The following is a 14,125-nucleotide window of genomic DNA, read 5'->3' as shown; positions in this document are numbered from 1 at the left end:
GATAATTAGTTATCTGCAGATACCTTGATACTTTCACACTATAAATTACTTGTATTTACACTTTATGGAGCCAAATATTCTTTGCATAATACTGGTGGCAGTTTATTTATGTACAAAAAAAAGCAATCTGCCTGCCCAGCTGGTTTAATTTTGATGATGACAGGCAAAACATTAAGCCTAGAACAATTTTAAGACATACATATCCAGTCTTTTATAAATAATTATCAGTTTTCACACAAGAGGCATGGGAAAGGTTGTTCTGACCAACTTAGCACAGATCAACACTGCAAACCCCCAACTATCTAGAGTACGGTGCAATGATTTTAAACTAGGATTTCTTTTAATACGAAAGGCTTTGAAATGCAAGGTGTTCTAAAACACTACAAATACATCATGGAAACAAATGATTTTTAAAAGGTGCGAGGACATCTTACCTCAAACATTGTGCCAAATTTAATAGCATTGAATGCGGAATGTATCTAGTTTGAATGTCATTCATTTCACAAATTATATCTGTAGATGTTTAAAAATAAAACACTGCAAAAGCAATTCTCCAAATCTTCATAAGCAATTTCACCATGTGTTGTGGTACAGTGCCATACAGACCAATCCGCACGTAATGTTTTTCCCTTTCCCTAGCCCAAGGTGGTCAGGCCAATCCTACTGCATACTTACTGGTGTCTTCTTATTATATGCTTAAAATATATGCATTAGAGAAAGGGCGTCAGAAACACATCCCATAATCCCTTGCAGTCTGGCCCATAAAGCCCAGGAAATGGAGTTTTATTGGCGCTTTTATTTCTTCCTCGCTGATTTGAATTTTGTGGTCCTGCAGGTTTTCAATTAACTCTTGCCTCATCGGTGAATGAATCTAAAATCAAAACATTGAAATATGTCAGATACATGCAAATTAATGGCAACATGGATCTAAACTTTATACATAGCCCACAAGGTTCCACGGTAAGCAGCCCATAAAGATAAAAAGCTTAGAGGTTCTTGCATTAGAGGCAGACATCTTGCATTGAATTTCCTCAGGAGTTCTGACAAAAGGTCATCGACCTGAAACGTTAATTGTTTCTCTCTTCACAGATGCTGCCTGACCTGCTGAGTATTTGCAGCGTTTCCTGTTTTTATTTCAGATTTCAGTACCCGCAGTATTTTGCTTTCATCTTTGAAGAATGTCAGTGAAATAACCAATGTGGTGCTGAGTTTCTGTTTCAAAGCAGGAAGCGAGAAGGTGATAAAGCACACGTATGGTTGTAACTCAATCTCCAGCACAGAATATAATAAAGTAGAATGCCTCTGCAGTGAAAGCTCTGCCATTATAGCAATAATTTTGAACAGTGCCAAAATGGCAAAACACTTCCCCTAAAATGTTATCATTTTAAATTCCATGGTAAGTTGGGGGGGGGGAAGGGGGGAGGGGAGAAGGGGATGTAAATCACACAGTCTAGTTACTGAAAATAGAAGATACATACTGTACAAATTATCCAAGTTTTCCTCTTGGATTTGTTACTCACTCAGTCCCAGATATTGATTTACATACAGTACTTATCTTTGGTGTGATATGTGGAATGAAGCTACTGGTTCCAACAGGTTGGAAAATTGATCACATCCATGGAGAGGACAAGACATTTGGAGTATGTTGCTTGCCTTATAATTGAAAGATATTACATATAAACAGCATTTAAAAAGGAACAGAAGGAGAAGGGGGAAATAAAACAGAACATACACAGGAAAATAAATCGAATGGCTCAAAGTGCTTAAGTGAAGAGCAGGATATGGTTAAATGGCAGCTGATATTAGCATGAGACAATAGGAGGCTCAACAACAACAACTTGCATTTATATACAGCACCTTTAATGTTGTAAAATGTTTCACGGTGCTCCACAGGAGCGTTATCAAACAAAATTTGGCACCGAGCCAAATAAGGAGATATTAGGGCAGACTTGGTCAAAGAGGAAGGTTTTAAAGGAGCATCTGAAAGGAGGAAAGAGAGGTAGAGAGACGAAGCGGTTTAGGGAGGGAATTCTAGAGCTTAGGGCCTTGGCAGCCGAAAGCACAGCCGCCAATGGTGGAGCGACTAAAATCGGGGATGTTCAAGAGCCCTGAATTGACAGAGTGAAGGGATCTCGGGGAGATGTAGGGCTGGAGATTACAGAGATAGGCAAGGCCATGGACAGATTCAAAATCAAGGATGAGAATTTTAAAATCAAGACATTGCTTAAGTGGGAGTCAATGTAGGTCAGCGAGCACAGGGGAGATAGGTGAGCGGGACTTGGAGAGAGTTAGAACGCGGGCAGCAAAGTTTTGGATGACCTCAAGTTTACGGAGGATAGAACTAGCGAGGTCGGCCAGGAGTGCATTGGAATAATCAAGTCTATTGATGAGTGTCAAAGGCATTGATGAGGGTTTCAGCAGCAGATAAGCTGAGGCAAGGGTGGAGTCGGGCGATGTTATGGAGGTGGAAATAGACAGTTTTAGTGATGACGTGGATATGTGGTAGAAAACTCCTCTCGGAGTCAAATAGAACACCAAGGTTACGAACAGCCTGGTTCAGCCTCGGACAGTTGCCAGGGAGAGGGATAGAGTCGGTGGCTAGGGAATAGAGTTTGTGGCGGCGACCAAAGACAATGGGAGAAATTGAAGTGTATTATGAGACACAGAAAGTGTGTGAACAGCTAAAGGGGGTCAGCTAAGTGGGGGATAGGCAGGTAGGAATGGAAGCATGAAAAACTGGCTCTAGTGATCCAAGATCCTGGTGGAAGAAAAAAAGCAGGTTGATACCAAAGGTGCAGACCACTCGCCAGCATCATGTTCCGACAGGGAAGTCCCCATCTCAAGCACCAAACCGCTCCGTCCCCCCATCCCCAGAAATACCGGCACAGCTATTCCACATTGCCTCCTATCAGAGAGAAAATGGGAGCTACAGTTTGCAGTCACGTGGCCTTAATATTGACTTTAACAACTTCAAACCTTAACTACAGCTCCCACTTTCTCTCTGGCATCTCCTGTTCTCTACTCAAGCTCTTTATACATCATTCTATTTATTTTCCTTCATTCTATTTATTTTCTGTGTGTGGGTGCATGTGTTTTATCCCCTTCCCTTTGTTCTGTTCCTTTTTAAAAGCTGTTCATTTGTACTTACAGTTCTAAGGGAGGGTCTCCTTGTTCTCTCCACGGATGCTGCGTGACCTGCTGAATGTGTCTGGAGTTTTTTGTTGTAGTTTCAGATTTCCAGCATCTGCAGTATTTTTCTTTTTTGAAAATGAACCACAATGAGTCTCCTCTGAAGCAATTATCGACGACAACATCTCCCACCCCTTTAGGTTGTACATAGAGACAACTAATGATGGCTAGACTTATTACAGTACTAAGATTGTTCACTGAAGCTATTCGTGCTCATGAGGTGGGTAGGGGCAAGGGAAAACTTCCAAAAACAACTTGCATTTATATAGCACCTTTAACATAGTAAAATGTCCCAAGGCGCGTCACACCATTGGTGGAGCAATGAAAATCGGCAATGTGCAAGAAAATTAGAGGAGTGCAGAGATCTTGGAGAGTTCTAAGACTGGAAGAGGTTAAAGAGATAGGGAGGGTCGTTTCCATGAAGAGATTTGAAAACAAAAGGTGGGATTTTAAAATCGAGGCATAGCTGGACCGGGAGACAACGTAGGTCAGCAAGCACAGCGGTGATGGTGAAGGGGACTTGGTGCAAGTTAGGATATGGGCAGCAGAGTTTGAATGAGTTCAAGTTTATGGAGGGTGGAAGATGGGATTACTAATAGCTTATTTGCTATTTATATTACATCAGTGGGGGGTGGGGGGGGTGGGCATCGTAGAAAATCACCAGAGCACTGTACTTGGGCTGAGAGTCAGTACCCAAACTAGCAGGCCAGAGGCCTTGGCGAGGATATCGGGATAGGGGGTCGATCGCAACTGGCAGGAGTGCTGTGGAGTCGGGAGGAGCACTCCCACTCAGGGCAGCCAATTCCAGCAGGAACTGCCCCATGAGCAGCAAATACAGTGTAGCGGATTGGAGGAAGTGCACGTGAATTGTTGTCTCACATGCAACGGGTGTTTAGAGCCCTGGTCAATGGTGTAGGAGGAGCTAAATGAAGTATTTTTTTTTTCCCCCCCACTTCCCTTTCCTCTATTAAAGTGTTTGCATGTCTTGCTTTTTTCAATTCTGAAGAAACGCTATGCCTACAATGTTGACCTTTTCTCTCTCCAGGAGATGCTGACTGATCTGTTTGTGTGTGCCTAGGATTTGGGGTTTTCATTTCTATATTAACTGCAAATGACCAATTACTTTACAGTGTTCACAATATGCACACACAGTTGTGCTGGAGTGAACAAATCTGCTCCACAGTACAAAACAGGGTGATTTCAGAATAGAAGCAAAATTGTATGCAGAATTGTTTCATTGGAAGCCGTTCCATAATATAAATGGGATATTGATAAAGACTGGAAAATCGGAACTTCCCAACCTGCCACTTGCTGTTTGAAGAGAGACAATTCTAAATGACTGTACTCGTCAAGGGCCTCCAACTTGGTGGAACCTGGGACGTGGCTTAGGTAACACAAATATTTAATCTGCCCCACCTATTAATTCCTGTCTACCTGAAATACACATTCTTCCATTGCCACAGTAACACTGGCACTTTCACTCCTTTCTTGTATTAGATTAAATGTATTTATCCTTAATTACACTGCAATATCCATAAAAGTGAGCACCTGTTCCCTAGGCTGTGTACAGTAGTGTATTAAAGAGCTTCAGTGCTTATGCAACACACGCTGCTGCATGATTCATCACACCCAGAAGAGCAGAAATTGTTTATGGGTTGTGGGCAATGCTGATGAGGCACTAATTTTAATGCCCATCCCAAACTGCCCTGGGCATTTAGTGTGGGACTGCAGTGACCTGTGAACCAGAACAGGTCGGAGTGGTAGATTCCCTTCCCACAAGGCCATTAGTGAACCAATAAGTGTTTCTTTTTAAATGACAAAAACGAAACTAGATAGTCATTTTCTGGTGCTGCTCCACAAATAACCAAATTTGCCAAATTCAATTTCACAACCTGCTATAACGATTAGGCTACCATACCCCTCACCGCATTAGTCACCCTGCCTTTACCCTTCACAGGCCGTAAAGACCATGTCACAGCAGTGACCCAAGTATGCCGCTCTCCCATTTATGCCTAAACAATGCAGCCGATCTCATACAGAGCTGCTACGCAGGTTCAACAGGGTGTACACACAAAATACTGGTGCTATGCCATCAGCAATAAGTGGCTTCTGAAACATCTCCGTCCTGATGCCACGTCATAAGGATATATGTTGAATCCAGATCAGCACTTTAACTGGAGCTCCAAAGACAGGCAGCGGTTGGAACCATAGAAATAAAGAAGTTTACAGCACAGACAGAGGTTTTTCAACCCAGCACGATGACGTCATCCAATACCAATTCCACCCCCAATAGTTCTGTATCCTAACTGCTTCAAATATTTATCCACTTTTGCCTCCTAAAAACTCCTAGGGCTCAATTTTATTAACGGAGGCAGGTTGAGGGAGGGCCTGCTGCTCGGCAGCTTTCGGACCTGCTCCCGGCTGCCGCCTCCCAGCCCTTTCGATTTTGGCTTCATTGGCCTCGTTACAGCCGATGTCAGTTACTCGCGTCTGATGACGCATTGTTTGTTTGAACATTTAAAGGGGCCATGTCCCCTTTGCATACAAATGTCATTGGGATTGCTTGGTGCTTTATTATCTTGAAAGGGGAGTTGACAGCGTATGTTCTGAGCAAAATTTAATGAATGATACTGCTGGTCATATTATTCCAGAAAGAGATTCATGATTTTTTGATATATGACTTTATTATCTGACTATGAAATGAAAAAGATGCCAGATGTATTCCAATCATTTGCTTAGTAATATTAATGCTTTTTTCTCTTAAAGGTGCTGGGAACTGCAGGAATGGCAGCCCCAAAAACTAAGGCTGCACCCAGGTTCAATGAGGGCTCTCTCCATGCTCTTGTTGAGGGAGTTAGAGGACGTCAGGAGCTCCTCTTCCCTGGAAACGGAAGGAGGAGGCTTCCTTAGCAAACCAAGGCAGCTTGGCTGCAAATGGCCTACTCCTGCTCCTATTTCTTATGTTAGCATGGGTTCCACACATACTATAGCTCTTTGGAGCCTCACTAGAATCAGCTGGAAGGATGCTCTTTAATAACATTTGTTTACAGTATCCATAAGAAAATACCAACATTGCTAATGTAACTAAGGATAAATACCCAATGACTCAATTGAACTAATGTCACAGAAAATTGTAAAGCAAACTACACTGTAGTTTGACAGCAAACTTAGAACAATCAGCTCGTGAATGATTAACTTTTCTCCATCACATTGTGTTCAACTTGCCACATCCTGATAACACAGTCAATCTATCCAAGAAAAGAATGAAATTGCCAGTGGTTCTGTGAGAATGCTAGGAGGAGGCAAACACTGTATTGCAGGTAAAATGGAATGAGAAGGCAGGGTGGATAAAATATTGTATTAGCTAAGCCAGGTCCCAGGTTCGACCAAATCGGAGACAACTGTTCATCATTTGAAAAATCACCTCCTTTTATAGCATAGAATGGATTTGGTAACTCCAGCATAACTATTGCATCAATAATTGAATAGAACATTAAAGCAACTGTTTGTGCACAGTGAGAATGTAGGTAGATAAAACTATATTTTAAAAAAGGTCAATAGGGGCTGGCATCTTTCTGGAATTTTTAACCATTTTTTCGACAGAAAGGATCTAAATTTGACTTGTTTTAAATTTGAGTTTTACTGATTCAACTAAGCAACTCAGATCATATCTATTGCTCTGTACCTTTCACCTTACTGTGGATTAAAGCAGTGTGCAATTCAAACCAAACTTCATGCTGTCTAGTGCTAACATAGTCCACCTTCAGAGAGATTGAAGAAACACATGTAAAAAAGACAAGTCTCCAGCAGCAAGCGAGGGGATGCTATTGTTACATTCCCGGATGAGATGTAGAGCTATTGAACCAACTCCCATAAATGCAAGATACTCAGACTACTTAAGTGAACGACCAACGCCACTGAAGCTGAAAAGGTATATATAGCAGACTCAAGTTTGCAAAAATTAACAGTAAATGGCATTTTAGGTTTATAAATAGGGACAGAGAGTACAAAGGTAAAGAAATAATGATATATTTGTACAGGGCAATGCTTGCTACAACTCGGTTAAAAAAACAAGTCTTCCAAGCCACGAGCCTTAGCAAATCCAGTAAATTTATTTTGGGGTTGCCATGGTCTACACAAGACTCAAGTATGAAAGCGATGTTAAACTGTTACCAGCAGATCGAGAATTAATATCGCGCCTCATCAGATTAATCAGAGTTCAAGTTGCTGACATTTTCTTATGCTAGAATTCCATATCCTGTTGTAGGAGTGTCCCGTAATCTAACCTGCCGCCGCTTTCCTTGTTTATAAAAGATTGAGTATATTTGGCAATCGAATCATTGCCTTATTCTACCTGCCTGATGTGTTTTGCCAGTCCTATGTCTCAATGGCCAATCACTTCTCAAACTAATCAGACATTTGTTTTAAAATTTAAACGCTCCACAATATCACTTCTCTTCAGCTTGATTTTTGAAATTGCCACCTATTTATTTATTAGTCGCTGAACTGTCAACATTACAATTCTAAAAAACAAAATCAGCAAAGAAGTGCAGATAGTGAATTAAAAAATGCCCCCACTAAGAAAAAATTATCGTAAAAAGTATTAATCTAAAATTTAAACAAAACATGTGACAACGTTTAAGACTGAATCTGGACATACGAGACAAGAAGTCTAGCCTTCAACCATTACAAGAACTATCTATTACCAAACAGCCCTTCTATTTCAATGGTACGGACCAGCAGCATGTTCCCAAAACTGATCGTTCCGTCAATTTGTCTACCAAAAGCCATTGAAGCAAGTCTTTCTAAAGAAACAAACGATTATTTGGATGATAGCTTCCATAGTGAAAACTATGTGGCAGACAAACCCACACTAAGAACGCAACGGTTTCACTCTCCCCTTAGTTGGCAGAGAGAGCGGCTTCCTTAAATGAGAGGCGCCTACATATAATTTATATGTAAAGAAATCCAAACAGGAAAACATCTCAAAAGTCGTTCGCATTGGATCCTGACGAGGGTCTGCTCGCTTTCTTTCACGGCATTCGGCTGCTATTTCAGTCGACTTTAGCATTTTGCTAGACAGATTTAGATTTACTGACCTGTCAAACGGACAACAATTTCAACCTGACCCTGCCAGCGAAAACACCGACACGGACTGAAGCCTGACTTCTCGCTACTTCCGTGCAGTGGCCCCTACTCAGAGAGGTCCAGGTTTACGCCAGGGTGCAGGTCACTCGCCCTGCACAGTCGGCGACCTTGGCAAATGCCACTGGCCTACTTTTAGCAAAACACAAGCGCGAATCCCGCAACATTAAAGCCAGTCCGCGTCCACCTAACTGTCACCGTTTACAACACGCCAGGCACGGGGTCTCGGGCGCGCGCGCATACACACACAGCAAGGCAGCGACGTACCTTCTGCTCCGGTCTGCTGCTGCCCGCCTGCCACTCTCTCTCTCTCTCTCTCTTCAGCCCGTCTGCTGCGGTCTCAGCGGGAGCCCGGCCGTACAACGTTCCATTCCATTCAGAGCTCCCCGGCTCAGCGGTCACGTCACAATACGTCCAACAAACCCCCGTTCTGCGGCTGGAAGCAGGAAGTGCAGGACAGCTTGGGCGCGTGTGCTCTGTGCATCCTGCTCATCAGTGTGTGCTACTCGGTCTTATCACATTTGTTATTATTATCCTCGCTCCATCTTCAAAACAACTGCTTATTAATTATTAGAAATCCTTGAACATCTGCACACAAATACCTATGCAATGGATATGTATGTGTGTACTAGTCAATCAGCCCTGGTGAAGGGAGCTTTGAAGGAGGTGTTTGGACCAGAAGGAGCACATGTAATTCAGTCCCAATTTTAAAGTCATACATTCTGTCCTTATTTTTATATTAATTTCATTATAAATCCTTGATTACACATTTATAATGTAAATCTGCCATGCTGTAATTACATCTTCCCGCCAGTGATGGTGCTGAAGGAGGGGGGAGGTACAGGCAGGATGGAGTGCAGGAATTGTGGTCTGTAGTGAGAAGGTTGGAGAGCAGGAATAGTGGGGATTGGAAAAACGGGGAGAAAGATCAGGGAGAGAGAAGTAGACTACATAGATTGAGTTTATAGTTCAAAGGGGAGGAGGCACATAGATTGAGTTTATAATTCAAAGGGGAGGAGGCAAGACATAGGGTCATTTTTATATCCCCCTAACCCTGGGCCAAATGGAATATTTTATGATTCTATGGGGATAAATTTCAACTTCGGCTGGTGTGTAAAACGGACGGTAGCGATTTAACCACCCATTATGCACCCCACCTAATTTTCCTTTCCATTGATGGCATTGTATTACTGATTATCGTATTCCTTTTGCCTCTGTGCATTAAAAATCTTGTAAAAAGATTTGACTTTTAGTTTTAGCATTAACGATACATTCTGACAGCATAGTGTCTTCTGCCTTTCCAAGTTAACAGGAGCACATGGTGACAGCCCGTGCAACCTCTAGAGTGAAGTATTGCAGTGAAAGGACAGGGTAATTGTTAGTCCTGCAGTGTGGTGTTCCTATTTATGACACACTTAAGGTTTTAAGTTTTGAATGATAGCAGCTATGGGTCTGCCTATGGAAACTGTACTTTGCTGTGAGCAAGAATACAGAGGGTTGGGAATAAAGAACCCAAATAGCAACATCATGTATATGACAGAAACACAAGGGCTGCTTTAGCTGCACATTTGCATCCTGCAATACATCTCAAATATCCATATGAAATAATAATAGCAAAGCTTTTATTACCATTTCCTTTGTGGTTACTTGGAAAATGCTAGCCCTTCAATTCAATTCAATTCAAATCGCTTTATTGGCATGACAAGGTACATCTTATGATACCAAAGCATCGAAAAACATTCATGGTTGTACACAAAAATACAGATCTATCCATACAGTGTACAAACAGATATATCCCTGAGTGTATAAATATACATTCATATAATTTGTATATACTCTTCTTATATTTAGTGGTTGTCCCTCTGTTTATGGCAAGCTGTAACATAGTGTGCCGCTAAGGTTACACAATTTCTCTCTTCCCCTAGTAGGTATGGGAGTTTTTGGTCGTCATTCAAATTTCTGAATTCCGGGCATATTTTTGTGAATTTTGGGTAGAAATTCTCCCTTATGCCCTGATATTTTCTACACGCTGTGAGGAAGTGCATCTCTGTCTCCACCACTCCCTGACTGCAGTGAGAGCATATCCTGTCCTCTCTTGGTAGCCGGGTCTGCCTGTGTCTACCTTTTTCGATCGCCAGGCTATGTTCACTAAGTCTGTACATTGTCAAGGTTTTTCTCATTTTGCTATCCTTTACCCTGGTCAAGTAATCAGCCATGTTGTATTGTCTGTTTAGGGCCAAGTAGCAATTGAGTTTGCTTTGGGTTTTTGTTGTTTCTGCCCAATATGACAGATATTTTTCCTTTTGCTTAGCGACGATTGTGTTGGGTCGAATTCTTTGTGTTACGCTGTCACTGTCCTGGGGCTGGTTATTGTTAGTAGTGTTAGTAGTTACTTCACTGAGTCCCAGGACTAGTTGACTGAGGGTATTCTTCTTTATGGTCCTCTCTTGGCATTTCAGGGCTTCGTAATGATAGCATTGGGGGTTGCTCATTTCTAGGTGTTTCCAAAATTTGGTGGCTCTTTTTTGGATAGTGATTATTAATGGATATTGGCCTAGTTCTGCCCAGCATGCATTGTTTACGGTTTTCCTTTGAGTCCGGAGGATACTTTTACAGAATTCTGCATGTAGGATCTCAATTGGATGTTTGTCCCATTTTGCAAATTCTTGTTGTGTTAGCGGTCCCCACACCTCACTACCATAGAGTGTGTGGTGTATGTAACCTGTTCCACCTTAAGAGAACTTAAGCCTGTTCCACCTTAAGAGACGTACTACTTTCTCTGTCTGCTGTATACGTAATACCGGTGGTGACCACACCGGTATATAAGCACTGTGTAGTAATATTGTATTCAATATAGTCCCTACCTCCAACCAGTAAAGACCTGTTGAATTTACTCTTGTAGCCTGTGTAGTAATTATCACTATAACACACAGACTTAACAGTGGCGACGAGTCCGATTCTTACACTGCGGCAGTTATTTCCACGGCGGCTTCATCCACAGACAGGACATCGAAGAGAGGTTTCCACCCTCATCACCCTACTGGAAGACACGTCGAGCGGCAGGCATCGAGAAACCGGAGTGCAGAAGACATCCTGACCTCGAAGCCTCCATCAGCGACTGTCAGCTTTCTTCTTTCTACCTCGGTGGTGGGTAAGCCGGGCAGCGACGCGACAGAAAGTCAACCGCGTTGGCTGCACAGACGGGGCTGGGAAGATGGAGGAATAAGGGCGGTGAGATCGATCGCGACCGGAGATAAGGGCCGGGCCGCTTTCGAGCAAGAGGCGCAGCGCGGGGACATCGATCGCGACCGGAGATAAGGGCCGCATTCGGGCTAAAAGGCGCAGCGTCTGGGGAAACTGAAGGCGCGAGAGCCGCGGTGAAGCGGAGACAGCGTCGGGGGACGGTTGAAGACCGCCAAGCGCGGGAAAACCGCCATTTTGTGGGCGGAGGACGACGACAAGAGCGGGAAGCCGCCATCTTGGATAACATAAAAATATAATAAATTGCAACGATGCCTAAACATGGGAACATTAATACCTTTGATAGTGACATCGAAGATTGGGCCATGTATGTAAAACGCATACAAAATTATTGTAAGGCAAATAAAATTCCTGATGCAGATAAAGCACTAACATTATTAAATTTAATGGGTGCGAAGACATACGGGCAATTGAAACACCTGTTATCACCAGATGAACCGGCGGATAAGACGTTCGATGAGATTGTTACTGTCCTGAAAAATCATCTAAACCCCACGCCGCTGATGCAAGCGGAACGATTTAAATTTTACAACAGAAGGCAGCTGCAGAATGAAAGCAATGCTGAATATTTGATGGAATTACGTAAGCTAGCAAAATATTGTCAGTTTGGAACGGGACTGACAGAGGCACTACGAGATAAATTTGTGTGTGGTTTATTTAAACAGGATACACAAAAGCGACTGCTCGAGGAGAATGAGCTGACGCTTGAGAAGGCAGTCACTATGGCAGCAGCACACGAAGCCGCAGTGAGAGGCACGGCAGTAATGCAGCTACGGTCACCGGAACTCGGTACAAACAAATTGGGTTTGAGTTCTGTCAAATGTTATCGTTGTGGAAAGACAACGCACGATCAGAACCAGTGTTGGTTTAAAAACCAAGAATGCAGAACGTGTGGCAGGCTTGGCCACATAGCTAAAGTATGCCGGTCAGGAAAGAAGACCAGCAACAAAAAGTCACCGCAAGGAAAATACGCAAAGGTACACAAGGTGACAAAGAACAGTTTGACCGAACAGAAGTCAGATTCAGATGCTAGCAGTAATGAACTGGATAGCTTAAGAGTACACAACGTTGGTAAGGATGCAGATCTCCAGACAATTTGGGTCACTCTTCAGATAGCAGGAGTCCAAGTAAAAATGGAATTGGACACTGGATCGGCATTGATGGTCATGAATAAGAAAGATTACAGAAGGTTATTCCAACATATTCCCCTACAGGATACGGAGATTATATTGAAAACATACACGGGGCAAAAAGTGTACCCCATGGGAAAAATAGAGGTAGAAGTGGTCCACAAGGGCGAAGAAAGCCAAGTAATGGACTTATATGTGCTACCTGAAGGAGGTCCACCACTACTAGGATGGGAGTGGATTAGGAAAATGAATATGGACTGGCACTCCTTGAAGGCACTAACGGTAGATTCCGGGGAAACAGATGTCAAACCTAAACGATTGTCCAGAATATTGGATGATGCTAAAGAGGTGTTCCAGCAGGGACTGGGAACACAGAGGAATTACGGCAAACATCAAGATTGATGAACATGCACAACCAAAATTTTTTAAAGCCAGACCGGTACCCTATGCAATACGACCTACTGTTGAAGCGGAACTGGAAGCACTAGAACGTTCAGGTGTACTGTCTAAGGTAGATTGGAGTGAGTGGGCTACGCGCATTGTTCCCGTTATGAAACGTCCTGCGAGCAACAAGCCAGGAGATCCAGGGAAGGTTCGCATCTGTGGAGATTTCAAAATCACCGTTAATCCGGTGCTTCACACGGTGCAGTATCCGCTTCCACGGATTGAGGATATTTTCGCTTCATTGTCTGGCGGGAAACACTTCACCAAGATAGACCTGGCGCAGGCATACTTGCAGATGGAGGTTGAGGAAGAGTCACGCCAATACCTCACGATCAACACGCATCGAGGGTTGTACCGGTACAATAGGCTGGTTTTTGGAGTGGCATCGGCTCCAGCAATTTGGCAGAGGGCCATGGAGCAGGTATTACAGGGAATTCCAGGCACACAATGTTACCTGGACGATATTCTGATCACAGCTGATGGTGATGAACAACATCTCGCAAACTTGGAACTGGTGCTCAACAGACTGAAAGAGTATGGACTTAGAGTAAATCGGCAGAAATGTGAGTTCTTCCAGAAGCGGATCTCGTACTGTGGCCATGTCATTGACCGGGAGGGGCTTCATAAGTCTCCTGACAAAATTGAGGCAGTTGTAAAGGCTCCCGCTCCGGAGAATGTCTCTCAGTTGAGGTTGTTTCTAGGATTAATTAACTATTACCATAAATTTCTGCCAAATCTATCCACGGTACTGCACCCGTTAAACGCTCTTTTACAGAAAGGGGTACCATGGGAATGGGGCAAAAACTGTAAGAAGGCATTTCGCAAAAGCAAAGAATTGATCACCTCAGAGGAAGTGTTGGCTCACTTCAACCCGACACTGCCTATTCGGTTGGCTTGTGATGCTTCTCCATATGGTATTGGGGCAGTACTCTCACACAAGTTGCCAAATGGCACGG

The 14,125-nt window shown here is 43.2% G+C and overlaps 1 protein-coding gene across 4 annotated transcripts in view; it reads right to left on the bottom strand.

The window, feature by feature from the left end:
• LOC147117385 (glycoprotein-N-acetylgalactosamine 3-beta-galactosyltransferase 1-like) overlaps nt 1-8,827 on the bottom strand; it is a 57,699-nt gene extending 48,872 nt beyond the window's left edge. For 2 of the 4 annotated variants that reach the window (XM_085988346.1, XM_085988350.1), the window contains exons 1-2: nt 8,602-8,827; nt 676-871 (exon numbers count right to left, since the gene is read on the bottom strand). The gene's annotated coding sequence lies outside the window, so the exon portion shown is untranslated. Of the gene's footprint in view, nt 1-675; nt 872-3,148; nt 3,276-8,288; nt 8,478-8,601 lie in introns of those variants that run through there. The other 2 variants (XM_085988348.1, XM_085988349.1) reach the window with 2 other exon arrangements.
• Between the last annotated feature and the right edge of the window lie 5,298 nt (nt 8,828-14,125).

This window comes from Somniosus microcephalus, chromosome 5, assembly GCF_052327205.1.
Source record: "Somniosus microcephalus isolate GS21.2 chromosome 5, FLI_Smic_1.0, whole genome shotgun sequence".
Taxonomy (NCBI): Eukaryota; Metazoa; Chordata; class Chondrichthyes; order Squaliformes; family Somniosidae; genus Somniosus; species Somniosus microcephalus.
This window is presented reverse-complemented; position numbering and strand designations above follow the sequence as displayed.